This window comes from Copadichromis virginalis, linkage group LG19, assembly GCF_057382275.1.
Source record: "Copadichromis virginalis isolate Kocher_CV1m ecotype Utaka linkage group LG19, C_Virginalis_male_GT1.1, whole genome shotgun sequence".
NCBI lineage: Eukaryota > Metazoa > Chordata > Actinopteri > Cichliformes > Cichlidae > Copadichromis > Copadichromis virginalis.
In genome coordinates this window covers 8738199-8760403 of record NC_140636.1, presented here as the reverse complement: position 1 = coordinate 8760403, position 22205 = coordinate 8738199, and the positions used below count along the sequence as shown (strand labels likewise).

General features: G+C 40.1%; 1 protein-coding gene across 1 annotated transcript in view; it reads left to right on the top strand.

Moving 5' to 3' along the window:
- akap6 (A kinase (PRKA) anchor protein 6) overlaps window positions 1-22205 on the top strand; it is a 238045-nt gene that overhangs the window by 151149 nt on the left and 64691 nt on the right. The gene's annotated exons all lie outside the window — the stretch shown is intronic.

Here is a 22205-nt window from a genome sequence, read left to right as displayed (position 1 = left end):
GAGGAGTGTTTGTGTGCTCTTTGATACAGATATGTGTAGTGTTCCAGACACATAAGTGAATCTGGAGAAGAAAAAAAAACTTTTATGTAAAATCCTTCTAGTTTGTGGTCAACATCTGGAAAGTGCTTATTAAGTTTCTAAGGGGAGAGAAAGCCCACCTTATAAGTATAAAAAAGTACTATAATATATAGTATGCAGCACACAGTAATATATTTACATTTGTAAAAAAAATGCCCTACATTTATGTGAAAAATAAAGTTTCCACCAAACTCTCTGTAGTGCAATTAAAAACTAAGTACACCCCATGAGTCAGTAGCTTGTAGAAGCATCTTTAACATCAGTATCTTGATGTAATCATTTATCAGTTTCTCACTTCATTATGTGGTTATTTTGGCCCACTCTCCTTAAAACTGTTGCATCAGTTCATTGAGATTTGTAGGCATTCATTTATGTGCAGCTCTCTTCAGGTCCTGCCATAGCATTTTTAATGGGTTGAGGTCTGGACTTTGATCTTTTTTTCTTTTTTAGTCATTTAGCTGCGGGTGCATTTGGGATCGCAGTTGTGTTGTGACAACTAAAACTAAAAAGACAGATGACCTCACGTTTGACTGAAGAATACTTTGTTATCAAGAGGGGTTTATGGTGGACTCAATGACCGCAAGGTGCCTAGGTCCCGTGGCTTCAAAACAATCCCAAATCATCACCCCTCCGTTATCATGTTTTACAGTTGGTATGAGTTGTTTGTGCTGATATGCTGTGTTTTTCACCAAACAGGATGATCGGATCAGATCAGATTAGAAAATTTGCTGTGCATTATGGCCAAATTTGGGTCTTTTGTCCATTGCTTCAAAGGACATTGTTCAGATGTGGTTTGTTCAGATGAATCTCCGCAAACCTAAGCTTTGCTGCCATGTTCTTTTCAGAGTGAAGAGACTTTCTCTTGGGAATCCTTCCAAACAAGCCATACTTTTTAAAAAAATTTCTAACTGGACTGTCATGGACTTGAATATTTAACTTGCTGAGGTCTGTAGAGTCTGAGATGTAGCGCTTGCTTTTTAAAAATATTTCTCTGAACCTCGCACAGTCTGACCTTGGGGTGAATTTGACAGGAAATCCACATCTGGAAAGGTTGGTACCTGTCTTGAATATTCTCAACTTGTGAATAATCTTTTTCACTGTACAAAAATGTTACTTAAAGTTAAAACTTTCTGGAAAAGACCTTATAAGCCTTCCCACAGTCATGGACAGTAACATTTGCTTCTCTAAGATGATTGCTGATGTCTTTCCTCATTGTGTGAACGTATAATATTGTCAGTTAATTAAGTGCATTTGATTAGCAATATGTGGCTGCTTCTCGCCTTCTCTAGGGGTGTATTTAGTTTTTCAATGAATTTTCCAGTCCTGTGAAAAACTTCCATCTTCCATCACTTGTGTTCAAGACCCTGAAATACTTAAACTCCACCCTTTTCCAACCAAAAATCATGATCTTTGATTATCAGCTGCTAAATCTCATGCCAGCTACTTCATATTCTGGTGCAAACGTTTTGCAGACGATGTGGTTTTGTTGGTCAATGAAGCCAACAAAACCACATTGTCTGCAAAAAGCAGAGATTCTGAGGCTACTGAATCAGAAAGTATCCTTTATGGAAATTCTGTTGTCAGCTGTCCTTGGAATTCTGTTGAAGTTCTGCCAGAGATGGGAGTTGACAATCTCTGTCAGACACTAGAGTGCTTAGAGCATACGGCTATGGATCTGTCAACATGATTACAAAATTGCTCATTGACTTGTGGCCTAGGGTGTTACATGCATTTATGGACACCCTTGTCTTCAAACACAGTGTTTGTTTGTATTTTGAATTGTATTTCTTTTTCTTTTTCTGTGGTTAGTAAATCCCTTTTTAAGCATATTCTAGTTCATGGAAGTCCAATAGCAAAACACTGCTCGGGTTCAAATCAGACAAACTATTTCTCCCAGTCTCACATAATGTGGTCACACTGTCATTCACTGTTTGAATGTTAAATTCCCTCAGTAGGTTAGTCTAGTTCCCAGATTGGGCGCCTTCAAGGACCTGACTTCAGGCACCACAAGACGCCAGGTACTCTTAGTTGTTTTTTGGTGCATAAGTGCAAATGATAGTCAGGACTTGTTCCCTGATCCAAAGGCACAAGGTGGCAACCCTCTAGCCAGAGTTCGATCCCTGGCTCCCCAGTCTGCATGCCAAGTATCCTTGGGCAAGTTACTAATCCCAAGTTGCTCTCTGAAGCATCCAGTAGGAATGCGTGTGAATGTTGGCCCCTCCCCTTCCTCAAAATAGAAATATTTTGTGAAATGAAGATCAAAACAAATTCTGATAGTAGCTTTACAGTGGTTAGTTACAGTGGTTAGTTACAGTGGTAGTTACAGTGGTTAGTTACAGTGGTAGTTACAGTGGTTAGTTACAGTGGTTAGTTACAGTGGTAGTTACAGTGGTTAGTTACAGTGGTAGTTACAGTGGTAGTTACTGTGGAATGTGATCAAGTCTTTCACAGTAAACTTTTATCCATGTCTTCCCCTCTCCTTTCTGTCTTCTGTCTCCTGTTATTTATCCAAGTGATTATTTTTCTGTGTGTTTTTTTTCTTCATCTTTCCGTGCAGGTTTCTGTTTGTGTTCATGTTATGTGTACTCTGTTGATGCTCACTTTTTTCAGTGCATGTTTCAGCTGTGTCCCTGACCGTTTGTGTGGATCCAGCTGGTGCATGTGTGCCTCATTTTGTGTTGGTGTGTACATCGCGGGCCCACAGCGAGATGAAACAAGCATCGGACCTTGTAGAGAGTGTCAACCAATCACACATCAAGGCCCATCAAACTCAGCCAGTAGATGATCAAGGTTCTGTCCCCAAGTCCACAGGAGGCGGCGCTAGTGCTCTTTTCCTAGAAGCGTGTGTGTGTGTGTGTGTGTGTGTGTGTGTGTGTGTGTGTGTGTGTGTTTGTGACATTTCACAGACCATGATAATATTTAATTGAAACACAGAAATAACTTCACTCACCGCACACACATGCACACAGCTAATAAAAATACACAGGGAAACATTAAAGCATGGAGTTAATGTGCAAGCACACACATAAAGTGAAAGCACATCCCACACATTTGATGTCTCTTTATCATATATAAACACATTGGGTATCAGTGAAAGTTTAAATTACTAATGAAAAACAACTGGAGGTAGGACTGCAGCAGGACATAATAGAATACAAAAGCACTGGAGATGCTGTGATTGTTAAAACGCAGTTCAGAATCAGTTGATACTTGTTTCAGCCAGTTCGACCTAATTCTTTGTATTCATCCAGCAAAAACTTCTATCTTGGTTACTTGAACCTACGTAGTACTGGGCAGTTTTTAGCTAATACTTGTGATAGGTAGCTTTGTTGTTTGTCAATATTTTCAAGGAACATGAAATAAATACTTCACAAATGTAGCATGTAGCATGTGTTTTTGCATTGTGTTGCTGAGAGAAATGCTATCTGTATGGATGCATTTGTTCCTCCTAAACCTATGTATTCTTTTCAGTATTCATGGTGCCTTTCTAGGTGTGCCAATTCCATAGATACGCAAACATACACACCAATAGAAAAGAGACAAAGAGAGACCAGAAGTGGGAGAAAAAGATAGAAAAGGCAGGTCACACAGGAGGACAAGGAGACCATGAAAATACAAAGAGATGGTCTTGAATTTGGCATTTTCTTTTTCATGCATTATTGAGCCCTGATAACAATAGTTAAACAATATTGTTTCTGTGTGTGCGATGGAGACCTTACATGATGAGATTTAAGGAAAGCAGGAAGGTGAAGGAACGGTTACAGAAAGTGTAAGTGGAGGCATACTTAAGACTTAGGGTCTTTGGTAAAAATCAGAAATTTCAGTTCAAGATTTTATGTGAAACTGTTTCATTGCATTAAGTCATCACACATGTCCCCCACCCGTCTCTCTCTTTCTTTGTCTCTTTTCCTCTCTCTCCCTGTGGCGAGTTCCAGTGGAGTCCAACTAATTACAGTGGCTATCAGGACTGAGGGTGTGTGTGTGTGTGTGCATCCCTGCCGCTAAATTCTCATTTCAAATAGCCCATGGTGCTCTGATGGAACGCTGGGCTGCAGACACACACTTATATACTCACACGCTCGCACACACACCTGCTCATTAACTGGGTTCCAAAACCAATCAGTGTGGGTGCGACAGAGTGCGAGCTCTGTCTGAGGCTGTACACACAAGCAGCGTGTTTTCGCTGGTCGTCTGGTTATCTGTGCTTTAAAGCAGAAGGAGAAACACAGAAATGATTAACACAGACTGATGCAGGGAGAGAAAAGACTATAAAACGTCTTTATTTTTCTAAACAAAAGCAGTTTAACCCTTTGAGTAAGGCCCGTGACTTCTTTTCAGAGTTATTACAAGGGCTCGTCACTATAACTGATTCAATTCCGATTCACAAGGTCCCGACCACAAAAACACAAAGTGGTGCAAATGCGCTAAGACAGAAATTGGCTTACCGTCCCGATTTCCTCCATTATTTCACCGGTAGCCGGTAGCCTCATGATATCAGCAGTTACCACGGCTAACTAGCCGCATCAGAGTCATTTCCGTCAACAACCTCCATTTAAGACCCACCTACAGACACGTGACTGGACAGACGCTACGTGCAGTAAAATTGGGCCCACATGGGGTTTAGCCTTGCAACTTTTGATTTGTTGAAGTGACATGAACGTGGCAGTGCTGTAATTTTTCACTGTTTCACTTTAGAAATATAAATCTTTGCACATATGATGGTTATATGTTGGATACTGAATTTCTGGAATGAAATGTGAACTGAAGCATATTATTAAATTTATATATATGTTAAATATATGCTAAAAATAAATTAAAAAAGTAGGCGAAGATAAAATCTACTTACTCTTTCTGTGTTCCAGTCTCAGTAACTTTGACAAAGTAATATCTGCTGCAATATTTACACCTATGATAAAATTTCACAAGTGTTAGCTTTATTTTGATACCAAGATTGTATACATAGAGTTTGTAATTGCAGAGAAATACTCAATTAATTTTGGGCATTTCATTTTCAAGCAGGAAGCTCAGAAAACCCTAAAAAATATATTTCATCTGAACAGGTCTCATTATTGATGAGAGGTCAGGGTAACTGATACATGATTTAGTTTTGGAATTTTAAGAAATATTGACTAAACAGTCAGTCAGTCATCAAAGTTATTCTGTGGCTCTTCCCATACCATTGAAATACCAAAGCTCTTTCTCTTCTTGTCCATGCTCAGAGATTTTTGACACATGACCGGCAAACTGAATGAGGTGTTCATGGCTTGGATTGGGCGCCAGCTTCCTTCCAAAATGAGCAAAGTGTAACTTTTTCATACAGTCTGTTATGTTTAGTCACTGTTGGATGTTGTGAAGCATCCAGAGATCTAGCAATAAGCATCTAGATCATGTTTACAGTGTTGTCATAGAGCAAAATGATCTGGTTCTGATACAGCAGATTTCTTCTCTACCTTTCAAAATTCTTCATGCGACGTCTCATTCATGCAGATTCATACAAGCGCTTTTTTTCTACATCCGAGTGCTCTGAGTGTAACATTGTGTGTTTGTGGTTCGGTGTCTTGTCTGCAGCCTATCATGTCTTCAGACTGAAGCAGCCACAAACCTTAAGCTTAGGTAGATGACTTGTGTTACCTCCAGAGCTACAGCCATCCCATGGATGTTAATTTGAAGTCAACAAAAGTGTGGTGTTTTTCTAAAATTGCCACTTTAAGAATGTTACTTGGTTAACACAAGTTGTTATCATAGTCGCGTATCAAAAACGTGGATAAATGCAAGGAAAATGCAAACACAACAAACTTTTAAGCGTTTGAAGAAACAACTGGCAATCCTGTCTGTCTGGAGAGGAAAGCCTCCTGTAGAAACACGATGGAAACACAGAAGCTTCACTTTCTCTTTCTGTCCTCTGTGTCTCTCCTCTCTCGCTCCTCTCTCTGTTTCTTCATCTTGAGCCCTGAGGGCAACAGTGAGAGTACACAACCTCACCGGGAGGCTGAGCACACCAACACACACGGTCTAGGTTATATTCCAGTAGAGAATCATGCCTGAGAAACATACAGAAGGCTTAAGTCCTATATCCTCTCAGCTTTGTCTGTTTTTCTGTCTCCTCTTTCTGCTGTCACTTTATCTGTCAGTGCATCTGTCTTATTCCGTTTCATTGGGGAATATCGAGTTAAAGAAAAACACAGATGTATGCGTCTTTCATTAAGTCAGACAGACGGCTGTACAGGACTATTCTGATTAAAAGAAGAACACAATGAACAACGAAAATAGAAAGTAAAGAATCCAAAGCAAATATTATATGCATGTATGTGAGATGTAAAGTTGGAAATCATTAGTTTTAACTGCTAAAAATTCTAACCTGCAATAACTTAGGTTTTACCCAAATCTTCTCAGATTCAGAGAGAGAGAGGGATGAATGAAGATGAATGTTAACCCGAGAGGGAGAGAGAGGGAGGCTGAGAGAGGGAGGTAGAGAGAAAGAAAATCTTTAATTAGAGACAGATGACTTTGCCACGCCTCAGAAGGCTGGAATTACACTGCAGGCTATGAGGCGAGGCTAATTTCACATGTAATTGTTGCTGCAATTCTCGCTGTGCTCCTAACGCTCCCAACCTCCCTCCGTACAGGAGGAGAGAGGGAGGATGAGAAGGGGACGGGAGGGGAAAAAGAATAAACAACTGGAAGAAAGAAGCAAAAGTATTTTGTTCCTGCAAACATCTGTATAGTGACGTTTTCCAACCCTTTTACTGTAATAACTAAGATGGAGGAAGAAAGAAGTGAATGGGAAAAAAGAGATGAAAAGTAGAAAAGAAAGAAAGACCAAATGTTAAATATGGAACAAGAGGAAGCAAAAGTAAGAAGAAGAATAAACTGCAAACTCTGAAAAGGATGGAACATTGAGGGGAAAGAAATCAGTGGTTAAAAAAGAAGAACTGATGAAACTCTAAGAAAAGAAAGAAGAAAGGAAGGTGAAAACAAGAAGAATGAAAATGATGCTTCACTTAATGAAAGAAAGAAGTAAAACAAAGGAAAGAATTGAAAGCTAAAGGATTTAATAAGGAAAGAGAAAAAAGAAGGGTACAAAGGAGCAGGCATAAAGTTAGAAAGAAAATATGGAAAGAGAAAAGCAAAATGTGAAACAAATACAGCATCTTGAAAATCTGAATGTGCTGACGTGTGACTTAAAGTTCACGAAGGAAAGAGAACAATTAAAGGAGGAACAAGAAGAAAGGGACTAAAAGATGCTCCAGATCTGACCTCTGTATCTTTAAAATGACGCACGCAGAAAGAAAATCTGACTGTAAATACGAGGTGGAGAGAGAAGGAAGAAAAAGAAAAAGGATGCGGGTGAGAAATGAAGGAGAAAATCGTTTAAAAAAACCCACTTTGAAACAGCAAAAATCTCTCCTTATCCTACAAAAGAAACTTCCTGCAGCTCAGGAAAATCTCTCTGTCACACACTCACACACATGCTCCTCTTTCTTTCTTTGTAGACTGATACTCCCCTTTCTTCTCTCCAGAGACCTGCAGAGCTCTGCTGCTGCCATGGTGTGTGTCTGCCGTGTGCTCGCCGTGTGTGTGTGTGTGTGTATCCGCGTGTCGGGAAACGATGTGTTGAGTCGAACGTTTCTCGGCTCATACATCCTGATGTCGCGTTTTGTCGTTTGTCGCTGCTTGTTATATGAGCAGAGAACTGAAGTCTTCTGGGACTGTGTCTCTTTGTGGAGGTGTGTGTGTGTGCACACGTGTGTCTGTGTGTGTGTTTTTCCTCACTTATCTCCGTATATTTCCAATCCCTCAGTCAACTCAGTCAACTTTTGTCTGTCTTCTTGAGTTTTTTATGTGTGTATGTGTACCAGATGTTATTTGGGCATAAACAATGAAGACTCAGAGGACTGCGTGAAGATATGTGTCCTACACATCTTCCACCATGAGAAGAAAAATAACAGCATCTTCTCATTGGGATGTCACTTACAAGTACTGCAGAAAATGTAGCCCAATCAACCACAGCATTAAAGTAAGCTAATGCTGTTGAGCAACAAGGACATTGGGTCAGGATCCTCGTAGTTTGGAGGCTCGTTCAAGAATCTGGGCTCTTTCTCCTGTGAGACTGCAATGTTTAAACAGGTAGCAGGTGTCATAATAATATCCAAAAGAATGCCCGGACCCCAGGCTTCCCAGCAGAACATTACATCAGTGTCATAGTCATTACCTGTCCCTTTGTGTGGCTATATAGCGTAATATCAATCAGAACAACACAAAACAAAAGAAAGTAGTTAAGTAGTAATAATAGTTAACATTATGCATGAACTCATGCAATAATACATCCATGTATAAAGAATCACCAGCTAAATGTCTCAACAGCAGCACTGACAGCAGCAGAAACTCCACTGAGTCAATAAGAATATGATATGAAGGCAAAAGTTCAAAAACGCAACATTTCAAAACAATGAAAAATTCAAGTTATTATTGAAGTACGACAATTTTGTGTCTGGCCTTCTGACTTTTATAGTCCCCAAGCGGTCTGCTTCAGACATGCAGACTACACAGTGTTTCACATAGCTTTGTTGCTCACACTTTTAGACAGGTTTGTGCCCTAGACCGCTGTGAGGACAGTGTGAGGGCACACAAGGCTCGAAGAGCTGAAAATTTCAGCAGCAGGTGCTGCATAAAGACAAACAAGCGCTAATATGGTCCCCCTGGGACACACTACAAAGAACATTTGAAATCAGAGTAAATAATCATGACATGAAAAGTAAGTATTTTTGAAGCCAACAACCAGGCATGATTACTGCCAGACCTGTTGAATCGAGAAGTCACTGCATTAGAACCTGTTTGTCAAAGTAAAGTAAGCTACAGGATTGCAAAAGCAAAAAGCAAAGCAATCTAAGAAACAAAGTTACTGATATCCATCTCTCGTAGTTGTGGGAAATCATCCGTGATCAAAATCCTATTTCAAACTCAAATCCGATGCTTTTCTATGACCTTAAACAGGCCGTCCATGCGAAAACTTATTGCCAGTTCTATCAAACTAATAAAACCACACACTAAGGCCAGTTTTTGCTGGGCCTGCAAGACTTTTTCAAATACTTCATCGCATATTTATTGGTGAGTCAAACAAACTTCCATCGTGGATACTGATTTCGGTTACAAAAAAATGCAAATGAAGAATGTAACGTTGCATTTGCAGGGAAATAATAAATACCCAGCGAATTGGAATTTATTACAAATGCTTTTGTAAAAGTATATAGATTTCAATAGTCTTTGCATGTGTGACGAAGTTTGTAAAAAAGTTTTATTCAGATAGGGTAAATGGTAAATGGACTGATTCTTATATAGCACTTTTCTACTCTCCTGGAGTACTCAAAGCACCCTCTCTGTTTATGAGGGGCAGCCAATCAGAAGAAAGCTAGCTTCAGTGGATTGGGACAAGAGTTTGTATGTGCCTGTTTTGCCCAGTATGAAGTAAATAAGGATTATTTTGAACTGGGTGTTATGCAGAGGGGCAGAATCCAAGAATATGTGCTAGCAAAATGTAAATGCACTTGGTTCCTTTTTTTTTATATGCGGGTGTGTGTATATATATATATATGTTGGTTGACCTTGTGCACCTTTCATTTGGACCCTTCCATGATTTCCACGAGGTTATTGTTGAGTCTTTCTCGTCTGTGTGTGAGCACATGTGTGCACATTGTTGTCATATGCTTTCCTTGGCAGCATGTTTGTGTTTTCTTTTCACAGTGCGTACAGTGTATGAGCTTAACCATGTATGTGTTTGGAGCTCCACACGTGTAAACAGTGCGTGTTTTTGCGCTCTAAATGTGCACACGTGCAAAGTGTGTGTTTGTATCTCCGCTAGCTCGTGCTGTGTGTCTTTGTGTCGATGTGCGCATGTGTGTCTCCGCACTTTCTCACATTTTCTTATATATGTTTCAGTGTGTGTGTGTGTGTGTGTTCACATCAGACCTCTGTGTCTTTGTGTGCTCGTACTCTTTCTCATCTGTGTGTGTGTGTGTGGATTATGTGTCCTGTGGGAGGCTGTTTCCTGTGCGTTTGTTCTGTCAGTCTTGATAAAGTCGGGGATATATCTGCTTTAGAACAAAGAGACACGACTCAGCAGCATCTCGCCAACTTTCCTCCTCTTTCTCTCTCTCTCTCTCGCTCTCTCTCTACCTCTCTCTCTCGCTCTCTCCCTCGCTTGCTGTATCTCATCTCTCTTGAGACTCCCTCAGCTTCCCAGGAACACTTTCTGACTGAAACCTGACACTAACACTCTCTCACACACACACACAGAATTGAGCAGGAATCTAATACAGAACTAAAAGTAGTTTGACGTTGAGCATCGAGCCAATGTCAGGCCAAGGTTGGCTATAAACATGTTTGCAGAGTTTCCCTCCAAAGCAACAAAAGCAAAGACTGAAGCGATCAGCAGTAACAGAATTCAAAGCAGTCCTATTGGAGAAGTTTTCTCCCTGAGATGAAGCGGGAATCATTTTGTGAAGTAAATGCTGAAACGAAAAACAGTAACAGTTCTCACCATTTCAATATTTGATTTTGTCACTTAAACACTGCTAAGTGTTTCTTAGCGACACCTTTTTTACGACCCTTGACTTACGCATTTCCAACTACTGCCTCTGTGGTTCTACTCGCTCACGCCTTTAAATGTTATTCTCCAATCCACAGGTCTGCATAGGTGGGTGTGGGAAACCTATTACTGATTCGCAGGAGAAACACATACTCTGACATTTCCTATTTTTCCCAGTTCTTCTCCTACAGTAACCCCACCTAGAGCTGCACACCAAAGAACAAAGAGGCAACAAAGCGGTTTGATTTAAGATCTTTTGCAGCAGTCAGAAATAAAGAAACTCTGTTTATTGAGCTTTGGTGGCGGTTTGTCTCAAAGTGGTCGGACAGCAGATCACACACGCTGCAGTTTGCCTTTTACCTGCCAACAAATTTTATTTCCATTGACAGTTTGTTTAAGTGTGTGTCATGAGAATAATGCGTAAAAGTCATCTCAAGGGGAAAGCCTCCTTTTAAACCTGTTTGTGTGTGTGAGAGGGAGAGAGAGAACACACAGTATTACAGTTGCAGATCGACTGGAAGCTCAAGTACACAATTAATGTGTCAGGCGCATGGTTTGTGTGTGGGTGTGTGTCTTCTCCATTCATCACACTGCTCTCTTGTGACCTTGGCACCTTCTTCATTAGAATAAAGATTGTCTGTCGTTTAGGCTACATGGTCGCTGTGCTGGATGCCCACACACACACACACACACACACACACACACACACACACACACACACACACACACACAGCTATGCTATTACACTTCTGTCATTGTGTTGGAATAGAAAGAAAAGAGGAGGGGCAGGAGTGTGTGTTTTGGATGAAAGAGGTAAAGGTGGAGGAGAAGGTAAAAAAAAAAGAGCAAAGAAAAGGAATCGAGAATCAAACGAGAGACTAGCCTTAAAAAATGTTCCAAGGTAAAAGTACTCACAATTACTCCAACCCAAACAGCCACTGTGATAGGCTGCTTTTGCCTTCATGTACAACCCAGAGGAGCACACAGGAGCCAGAAGACATGCCTTAAAACGTAATAAAAATAGTAGAGGACTAGTTTAGGCAATAAAACATGTTGGATAGCTTTGGTGGACGATCACGGCAAGCATTACTTAATTGTTCAAGGATCTTCATCATAATTGTTACACAAATGAGAGTTATAAATGATAACTTAAGAAAACACACAACAGTCCTCCCTGTGGCTTAATAACAACATTACATGAATTCTTCCTTTTCTCCCATCACAGTTATTACACTGCAGGTGTTAGTGGCATTTCACATCGTTAATGTTGAGGCATTTCCTCATGACTGCTAGAATAAACTAGAATATTAGGAATGTTAACCTCTATGGGACACAGGATGTACAGGGTCCTGTATACAGCTCTGCACAACGATGAAAAGAACTATACTAGCCACAATCCACAATACAAAATATCATCTTTTACACAAAAACAGACTTAAAATCTGAAAGACGACCCACTTTTGTGTAGGAGCTGGGAGTTATTCTAGGGGTAGGACTATGTCAACTCCAATGAAAAGGAAAATGGAGCTTTGTAACTTGATTAATGTGGTAAAAGTGTCTATTTCTTCCTAAACGAAGACCTTTTCTTAAACCTGGCCAAATATTTTTGGTGCATAAACCTAAATAAAGAGCAACAACTGAAAATGACACAATATGAAAAATACAATTGCAAATATTTTAAAGTAAAATTGCAACTATATCTAAAAATATCATAAAAACATGAACCTCAAAATCCTCCTGAAGGGGGATTTTGACTATTTGTGTATTACACATTTGCTGTAAAACATGGTGGCTTGGTTTTCTCTTGGTGGAAATGTTCAGGAGATTGAATTCATCAAAACCAGCAGGGTGAGTGTACTTTGGAACAGCGAATCAAAACAGGATGAGAGTAAAAAACAGGAAGTCTTTTCTAAGACGTGGTAATGGATGTTTATTAAAGAATACCATAAATTTAGAGATAAAAGCCTGTCAGATAAAAGCCTGGTTCTCTCTGCAGTGTAGGTGAAGACCACGGCATCAACCCACTCTGACTTTCGGTTTCTCTCATTAACTCCAGTTACACACACACACAAACACACACACTCAATGGCGGAAGCCGAAAACAGAGGAAGTGTTGTTCAGCAGCACCTGCTGTCCTCAGTAAGACTGTAAGTCAGCGGTGAACACTTCAGCACAAAAACACCACTGATATGATTAGCACATTGACTCTGTGATTAAGCACAGAGAATGTCATTAGTTCTGATTTAGTAAGGCTTTATTGGTGTCATTTTTTATCGAAACAAATGAATTCAATATGCATATGAAAAGGCAATGGATACATAACATATACAACAAAAAGTAATACAGTCACCACCGTGCAGGATCCCATGTCACAGAAATGTTCTCAAGTTTACTTCTCTCGAATAAGAGTAAAGAGTACATTTTGAAAGAACAAACCTACAGACGACACAGAAACAACACAACCATTCCTGTACCAACAAATTCTCTCTCTCTTTGCCCTCCCCACCCCTCGTCACTATAAAGACTCTTTGTTTCTAAGCTGAATAGTGTGATCTCTCCAGCTTCCTGTAGAGTTAGAAGCACACAAATACATTTATACTTGTAAAGTCATGAGAGCTCCATCATGGGTGAAGTCTGACTACAGGCCAGAAAGAAGAATCTAATCAAAGCTAATTCTGGCCTTAATCTGCAAAACCAAGTTATCCTCTTTAACAGAAGCTGACCTTTATTTTTGAAAATGTTTGGCCCTCACACAGAAAGACAAAAAAGGAGCACGCACATTGACACTGACAGAGACACATTTGTTGTTACTTTCGTGTTCAGCATTAGTGTGCATGCTTTTCTCACATTTTCTGGAATTCTGCAAACTTTTTTCATGTAATGTCTTGGAATGAGTGAATTCCCAGGGTTCTTAGGGGGTCATAGGTCACCTGGCATGAAGTAGTGACATCCCATTGTCACTCAACCTTCCCACAGCCAGCACACTCTTTTTCTTTACTCGTCTGTTAGAAGAATGGGCTGAAAAAGTAAAAATACAAACTCAAAAAATATTTTGTTGACACCTTTTAAAGATTAATTGATGATGTCTGCAGAAATCTGTGTGAAGTCTTGATTCTTTTTTTTCCCTTTTTTGTAAAATATTGTGATATAAATCACACACTGAAACAGCTGAAGTAGCAACTTGTGGTGAATTAGGAAATCTGTAAAAAGCTGAAGGGATTGTTTATTTGTTCTCCTCGTCTCAGTTATTAGTATGTGCATGTGTTTAGCTGCTATGCTGCAGACATAACAGGCAGTTGTTGTCTCTGTTCTCGCGCCGTATTTTTTCTGTCCCAGCAGACATGTAGATATGTTGCCCTCCCTGCTTTGTACAAATGACCTCCCAGCTAAACACACACACTCGAAACACACGCGCACACAAACTCACGCGTGACTCGCTGCAAGGCTGAATGGCGAGCCGTCATTACCGGCCAGTCAAACGGCTCATTCATCTGGTTTCCATGGTGACAATTAAAACATGTTGCCGGGCCTTTTGTTGTTTCCTCGTTTGAAAACAGAGAAAGTCTCTTTTCTTTTTTTTTCCCTCTTTGCTTTTTTTTTTCTTTTGCATCTTTTTGTCCAAACAAAAGGGTTTTAATTCAGCGAAAGAGAAACCTCCAGAATCTCAGCTACTCAGAAAGCAGAGAGTATGATTTTAAATTTCAAATCACATTTACACTAATTACCTCATCATGACAGAGGAAAAATATATTACTCTATGCATGATGTTTGTAACATATAACTTTTTGTGCACAACTGGGGCTACTTGCCACAAATGTGTTATTTTTTCCGTTTTTCCAGCTGAGTAAAATTGTTTGTGGTTAAAGCTATTAAGAGTTTGGAGGTGTTTGGGTCTGATCGATTTGCCTAGAGGTATAACAGAGGGCTTTTTTGGGATACTGAGGCTGACAATCCTGGACAGCAGATTAGCTTTCCAATTAGGGCTGCGCCATGTCATACCGTTCATGGTAATACCGGTATAATGTTTGGCATCGATAAGAAAATGAAATATCGCGATAGAATATGGGTAAAATGCACAGTGCCTTTGTTTTCATACGCACATGGCGGAAAAAGCATGGTGGAGAAGAAGAAGGGCGAAAGCGGATCGTTGAATGAAACAGATGAACCAGAATTGGTTTTTAAAAATGCTGCAACTTCAGTGGTGTGGAACTGGTTTGGCTTTCGTCCGTCAGATACACAACAAAGCACTATTTTTGGTAGAGCATGCTAGCGGGCCGTCGTTATTACCGTGTTTTTTGGAAAATACGGCACACTTGAAATCAGTCCTTTGATTTTTCTGAAAATCGACAGTGCCCCTTATAATCCCGTGTGCCTTATGTATGAATTCTGGTTGTGTTTACTGACCTCGAAACGATTTTATGTACACGGCGCTCGAAAATCCGTCAAATGTTTTAGTACGACTTTGCTAAGCTACGAACCTGCACCGCTTGATGGATTGTCGGAGCATTATGTGTATAACCTCTTTTTAAGATTTGTGGATATTATACATGGTTATGCTGAGGATATGTCGGCCAATTTCCACTGGAAATGCCTTTTGGTTAAACTGTCAGCAAGGAATTTGCATTTGCACTGTTAAATTTTTATATAACTTAATGGATATAAAAAAACAGCTGCTTGTTTAAGTGAAAATACATAAATTTTTGTTTTTTTGCACTAATAAAGTTGTGGAGTTGTGAAGTATTTTTTCTAGTGTCAATTATATCGTCAGTTAGATCATTATCGCAAATTTTCGAATGTATATCGTGATTAGGGATGGGTATCGTTTAGGTTTTATCCGATACCAGTACCAAACCGGTACTTTTGAAACGGTGCCGGTGCTTAAAGAATGGAGAACACAAAATTGGTCCAAAAACCTCTCATGTTCAGCTGTTTTTTTTGTAAAAAGATAACAATGTTAGCCTTTTCTGCAGCTATAGGGGATTTATGGTATCACTCTTGGCTGGAAGCAGTGCTTAATCAATCGAAAAAACACAAACTTTGTCCAAAAACCTCTCATGTTTAGCTGTTTTCCACTTTTTCTTTGGTCATTTTAGCCTTTTTGGCCAGGGTGAAGGGAGACTCTGCCATCAAACAAGAAGACAGCTGCATGTAACTACGACGGTGTTTGCTAGTTCACCTTACGTGCATTAATTTAATAATGTGGTTAGCCTACTCAACGTAAATTACACACGAACAGCATTAAGCTACTCACCCAGAGAAGAACGGCTGCTGCTGCCATCATCATCCGTCATCATTTCTGCTACACTGGCAGGGCTAGGGGCCAGGACTGTCCTCTTCGGGTTTTTGGGGGATGTTGCTAACTCCGGGTCCGATAACAGGCAACTCACCCGCAGTAGATGTGCCCGGTGTGAGGTCTCGCACCAAGCTATCAAATATGGCGCATGTCTCAGCTTTTAACAAAATGCTATACGTCGCTAGGTGGAGTTTGCATCTTTTGCTGTGAAGTACAGCCAGACTTTGACCGCCTCGCCTTGGGCATTTTTAATCTGTAGCTCTGCTCTAAAAGAATGTACGTACCTGAGCCCGCCTACTACGCTTGCAAAGGTACAATGATTGGCTAGAATCCAAAGTGTGTGACATCTCAGGAAATAAAGCACCGAAATGTCAGAACCGATACCGGTACCCATCCCTACTTGTGATAAATATTTTTGGTCATATCGCCCTGCTCTATTTCCAGTTGTAGCTAATGTTGTGTGCTGTCTAGCTTGTGCAGCAAGCTTGTGCATGCGTTGGTCCACTAACTAAATGGTCACTTTACTCTGACACTGTCTGAATACAACCATTCGTTTCCTACATCGAGGTACTGCGCTGGTGTGCAGGGCTGTCCTTATTACTTTCCACCTTGTTTGTCTGCAGCTCTCTGATAACTTAATAAAATATGAATAATTAGCTTAACCAAGCGCTGCTTCTGGTGACAGCAAGCAGTTGTAGTTTTGCAGGTCCCTACTGGAGAGACCACAGAAGGTTTACTATAGAAACGAGAATACATGCATTATTCTGTTGTGATGACTTTTAATGTAAATGGGGCACTGGTATAAAATAAACACACACCAAATGTTAAATAAAAATGCATGTTTTTATACCATACAGTATTTTTTAGTGAAATCTTTTTTGGAAATCGATATGTTAAAGTAAAGTAACAATTAAATAGAGTAATAATGGTTATTTGGAAGGGGAAGTGTTGCTTAAAGATTTTTTTTATGGCTGTGTTGTCTTCCTTCCTCACACACACACAGACACACACAGGTTGAAGTGTCTAGCAGTATAAATGGGGTGTCACAGAGCCACTTCCTCCTCTTTCAGAGTCGGTGGAACATCCATCTCAGTCGGAGACACTGAGTCACACACACAAACACACTGAAATGTAAGCAAGCATAGAGTGTTTTCCCCTCTTTTCTCTATCTTTGTGTATATCCAGCACACATACACACTCTTTGCTTAGGAAGGAGAGTTTTAGAGGATGAAGTGAATGAAACAGAGGAGGTGTTAAGTGGGGGAACGCTGGGGTATGAAGCAGAACGGTTAATAATGAGCTGGAGTTATAATAGACATTTGATGACTATACTTACGTAAGACAGGGTCAGGGTTGTTGGATTGGTCAATAAATATCTGTGTTAGTTACAGGAAGCTGCTGTCAGTTTCAACCATGACTGCAAGCCTTCCCTCGCCTTCGCAGACCCAAACAAACATTTATCATAGACATGCCACATCCGAAAACAACAGTTCAGGAGATTTAGGGTTTTAGCAATCCAGAGAGTAAACACAGTTACAGGATAAACTCTGTAGCTCAAAAGAGAATTTTTTTTCTTGTTAATGACAAGAAACCTTTGTTTAATGTAACCAGAACCCTAAAGACTCACATTTAATAATGGTCACACCTGGAAGGGCCAGACATACCGTATTTCCCGGACTACAAAGCGCACCTGAATATTAGCCGCACAAGCTAAAATCAGGGGAAAATCCTGTTTTGTACATACATTAGCCGCACCTGACTAAAAGCCGCGGGTGTTTCAATGTTGACTCATCATATGTAAGAGAATATGCACAAAGCGAATTGTCAGGAAAGAGATGGCTGTTTGGAGACACACCCCTTTTATTAATATTTTGAAAAACAAGTTATGGGTACATATATGCACATGTAGTACATAACAGTAACCTACAGCACACCAGAACAATAGATTCGGACTACCTTTTAGGCTCAGGTGCAGTGACACAGCTTTAACAAGAAGAAAAGTCAGTCATTCACCATCTTTCTCTTCTTCCTGCGCACTAAAACCACCAAAGTCCTCTTCTCCAATGTCGGAACGAACAGGCTCAGGGTGGCTTCGTCATCCACTCTCCGCTTCTCTCCTTCGTTGTCACTTTCAAAACCAAAGAAATCCTCGTTGTCAGTGTCAGAGTCGAACACCCTCAGAAGGGCCGTGGCGGTGTCCTCCTCTCCATCATGCAGCAGTCCAGCCCTTAGAAATCCGTTGGTGATCGTGGATGTTTTCACACTTTTCCACGCTGTCAGAATCCACCGGTGGAGTTGGGCATAACTTGCTTTTCGCAAGTTTATCCGCGCTCGTCATCCACACCTCCCGCTGAACGCGTAGCGCTACTTTGAAGTTTGTTTTTCGCGCTACTTGTACGGCACTATATTGCCTGGCGGATGGACACGTGACCAACATACCACTCTTGAACCCCGATCCTTCCGCCAGGCAACGTAGTGCCGTACAACAGCAGAACAAACAAAACAAATCCTCTTACGATATGACAACAATCATGGACAATCCATAGAAAAGCCGCACCTGACTAAAAGCCGCAGGGTTCAAAGCTGGTGCAAAAAGTAGCGGCTTATAGCCCGACAATTACGGTATATGCTTTACTGGCGTACTTTAAAAAATACATGCTCTACGTCTTATGCACCTGCAACAAGTCAACCAAAAAGAAGCTTTAGTACACTTCTTTGAATCCTAATCAAAATAAATTTATATTCTCTTTCATAATGTCTCTGATTAAAGTCAGCTTAAAAATCCGGTCTTTGCTGACTGCCAGAGGTTGAGCATCTAACCTTGCAACGATGTGGCATCATGTGAGTGTTATGGTTACAGGTGTAAGAAAACCCACTCAGCCACACCCCAGTAATGCTGTATAATCAAAGGTTAAATTGCCTTAAAAGCATTGCTTTTCACTTTTATATTTAGATATCCTTCATGGTTTTCTTTCGAGTTTTCTTCCTCATTCTCTTCTTTTTGTGGTCCATTGATGTATGTCTTGGCTTGATATTGCCACCTGTAGGTCAATGGATTAAACTTGTATGTGTTACATGTGTCCCTTTATAAGTCCATGGAGATAAACAAACCAGACAGAGTTCTGCTCACAGAAGACTAGTTTCATAGAATTAAGATCTAATTTTTCACAGGAAGCAACTAACCACTATTATTGTAAGCCCAGTCTTCATTTGACTTTCATCCATCCACTTTATAACCACTTTTCCAGTTCAACGTTGGTGGATGCTTGAGCATATCCCAGGTACCACCTGGAGTGGTCACATGTCTATCACAGCAGACTTTTTTTTATCTCCATCCTGATAATTCTGTAGTTTTATTGCTATTTTTGACCCTTGCAATAAACTTAAGTAAGCAAGAAAGTGGAAGAAAACAAGAAGCAACAGGACTTAAAGAGAAAAAAGGTGAAATAGTTTTCTGAAGATTAGAACAGCAACAGGAGCTGAGGAACAGTGTTGCAGAAGAGAAACCGTATAGACAGAAAAAGAAAGAGTGAGGAAGAATTAAGAGGATGGAGACACAAAGACAGAGGGGAAAAAGAAAAGACGATCACGAGGCGGAGGATAGAGATGCGTCCTTATCACTTCCCACAAACTTTAGTTGCCGCGACGACAAAATCGTTCCGTTACGCAGCCTCCGACAAACTTCTCTCATTTGGCGGATAAGATGAATCTGCGAGACGAGCGAAGGAGAAAAAAAACCTAATGTTCAAAATGCATTAAATGTTTTTCATGTATGACTGCATTTTTGCTGACATTTCAGCTCCGTGCTCATTAATATGGAGACCAAATTAAACTTATGATTGCTTGTTGATTTTCTCCCCCTCTTCCTTTCCCCCTTCCCTCCTCTCTCCTCCACTCCCCCTGTTTCCCTCTCATCTGTTTTGTGAAGCGTTTATCCACCATTTCTCTCTTTGTGTGTTTTGGGAAAGCTCTGTCATTTTACTGTTTTCTGATGTGTGATTCATTAATCTATTTGCACAGAGCTTTACTTCAACAATGGACAGAAGTATTTTCTAAAAATATATTTGCAGTAGCAAAGATTCATTGTCTGTAGGGAGCAGATTTTAGTGTGTCAGAATATTAGAAATAAGTGATGAATTGTCGCCAGCTTACACCATAAACATATGCATTTATTGTACAGTGACATCCTAGGAAACAAATGTTGAACAAATTGAAAATAATTCTTCCTATTGTACAATTTTCTCCTTTGTAGTAAGGAACATCTGTTTTATCTTGTCAGAGTTGACCTCTTATGATACACCACAGTGGGATGTGGTGAACCCAAACACAGAGCACTGAGGCAGGATTAGAAAAAAACAAAAAACAAGCCTCTAATGACTGATTCAATCAGAAAATGAGCTAGCTAAAACAAAACAGAAATCAAAGAAGGAACCAGAGGAAGACAAACTCAGAAATTGACAACTGGCAGGGGGAGAAACAACACTACTGAAAACAACTGAACACCGGTGAAACTAATGAGGGTGGGGCAGACAATCACAAAGGAGCAAAAATAACGAAGCACGCAAAGAGTTTTCGGACTGAAACGAGGCAAAAGCATGACACGGACAGTTTCAAAAGTAGTGGGCTGCATGATTTTCTGGCATAACTTTCTTCCGTTGGTGACATTCCCATTTAGGAATATGTGAATATTTGCTTTTCCTGAACTTCCTTCACTGTTTTATGTTGATTTTTTGTTACTTGTTAGACAGTCCATAACCATCCAACCACTAGGACCATTACACCCCATTACACCTGCAATGGCAGTCATTTGGGATGAGAAGGTGTTGCCTTTGGGGCTTAACGTTTTTTATTGAATAGCTCGGAAAAGACTGAATAAATTCAGTGTAGAAATATACACCCAGACTTTGACATAGTATATCCATTAGTTTTACTAAACTACATACATCAATTTTTGCATAAATGAGTACAAATGCATGCTGTCTTTCTTTTTCACAGCTGCATCACATATTGTTGCTGCGTTCATCTAAATTTCAATCTGAGCAAAGAAATGTGAATAAACATTTTTTTAGAGTCACATATGTAACATATGGGACTGAAGCAACAAGTAATTAGTTTAAATTAGTAACAAATGATGTTTAATGTTTTCTGTACAGACGCTGGGATCTGTGCCAGAGAAACTTTTAATGGATTCAGCAGCAAAATGCTAAGTTTGTTGATTCCCACATTTTAACCCAGCTTTGGGGGGGCAGGGGGGCACAAGCCAGTGTACTCCTAGTGCCAGCCCCGACATAAAAAGGAGAGGAGACAGTTGCATCGGGGTAAAATCTACGTCTGGTGTAAAATCTTGGTCAAATCAAACATCATAAAGAATGGGATTTCCATACTGGAGCGGTTAACAACAACTTCCTATGGTGCTGTTGGCCAGCAGAGTGCCAGTGGAAACTGTGCTACTGTTGGCCAAAGACAACTAAAGAGAGAGAAGGAACAGCTTGTGAATGTGAAGATGTTATATTGGTTTCACTGGTAAAAATAAATAATTGAAATGGGTATATATTTGTTTTTTGTTAAGTTGCCTAATAATTATGCACAGTAATAGTCACCTGCACACACAGATATCCCCCTAAAATAGCTAAAACTAAAAACAAACTAAAAACTACTTCCAAAAACATTCAGCTTTGATATTAATGAGTTTTTTGGGTTCATTGAGAACATGGTTGTTGTTCAATAATAAAATTATTCCTCAAAAATACAACTTGCCTACTAATTGTGCACTCCCTGTAGGATTACATGTAAGAGTGTAAGCAAGCTGCACACTGGCAGACTACATCCTATGCAAAAGGTGCAATCTGAACGATATGGGAGAATGTAGCTCGACAGCATCAGACAAGAAGAGGCAGTGAGTGAGGGTAAGTAAATGTTGAAAGTTGAAGACTGATGCTGGACTAATGTTGGATGGAGTTCAGGAACGTGTTGAGACAGGCTGTGGGTGATAGGGAAGAATTACCAGATGACTGGGAAGGTGAGGTACTAAGGAAGGAGAAAAGTCCTTTTATTAATTGTCTAGACAGAGATACTGAGCTGGAAATATGCTAAGGGGTTCTTTGGAGAAGAGAGGAGGATGGATGGATGGAGGACAGTTTGTGAATCAGGAAGTGCAGAGGATGAGTAAGCTGCCAGGCAAAAGAAGAGGAAAAGAAGAAGACCTCAGAAGACATTCATGGATATCAATGTTACCACGTTTCAAAGAAT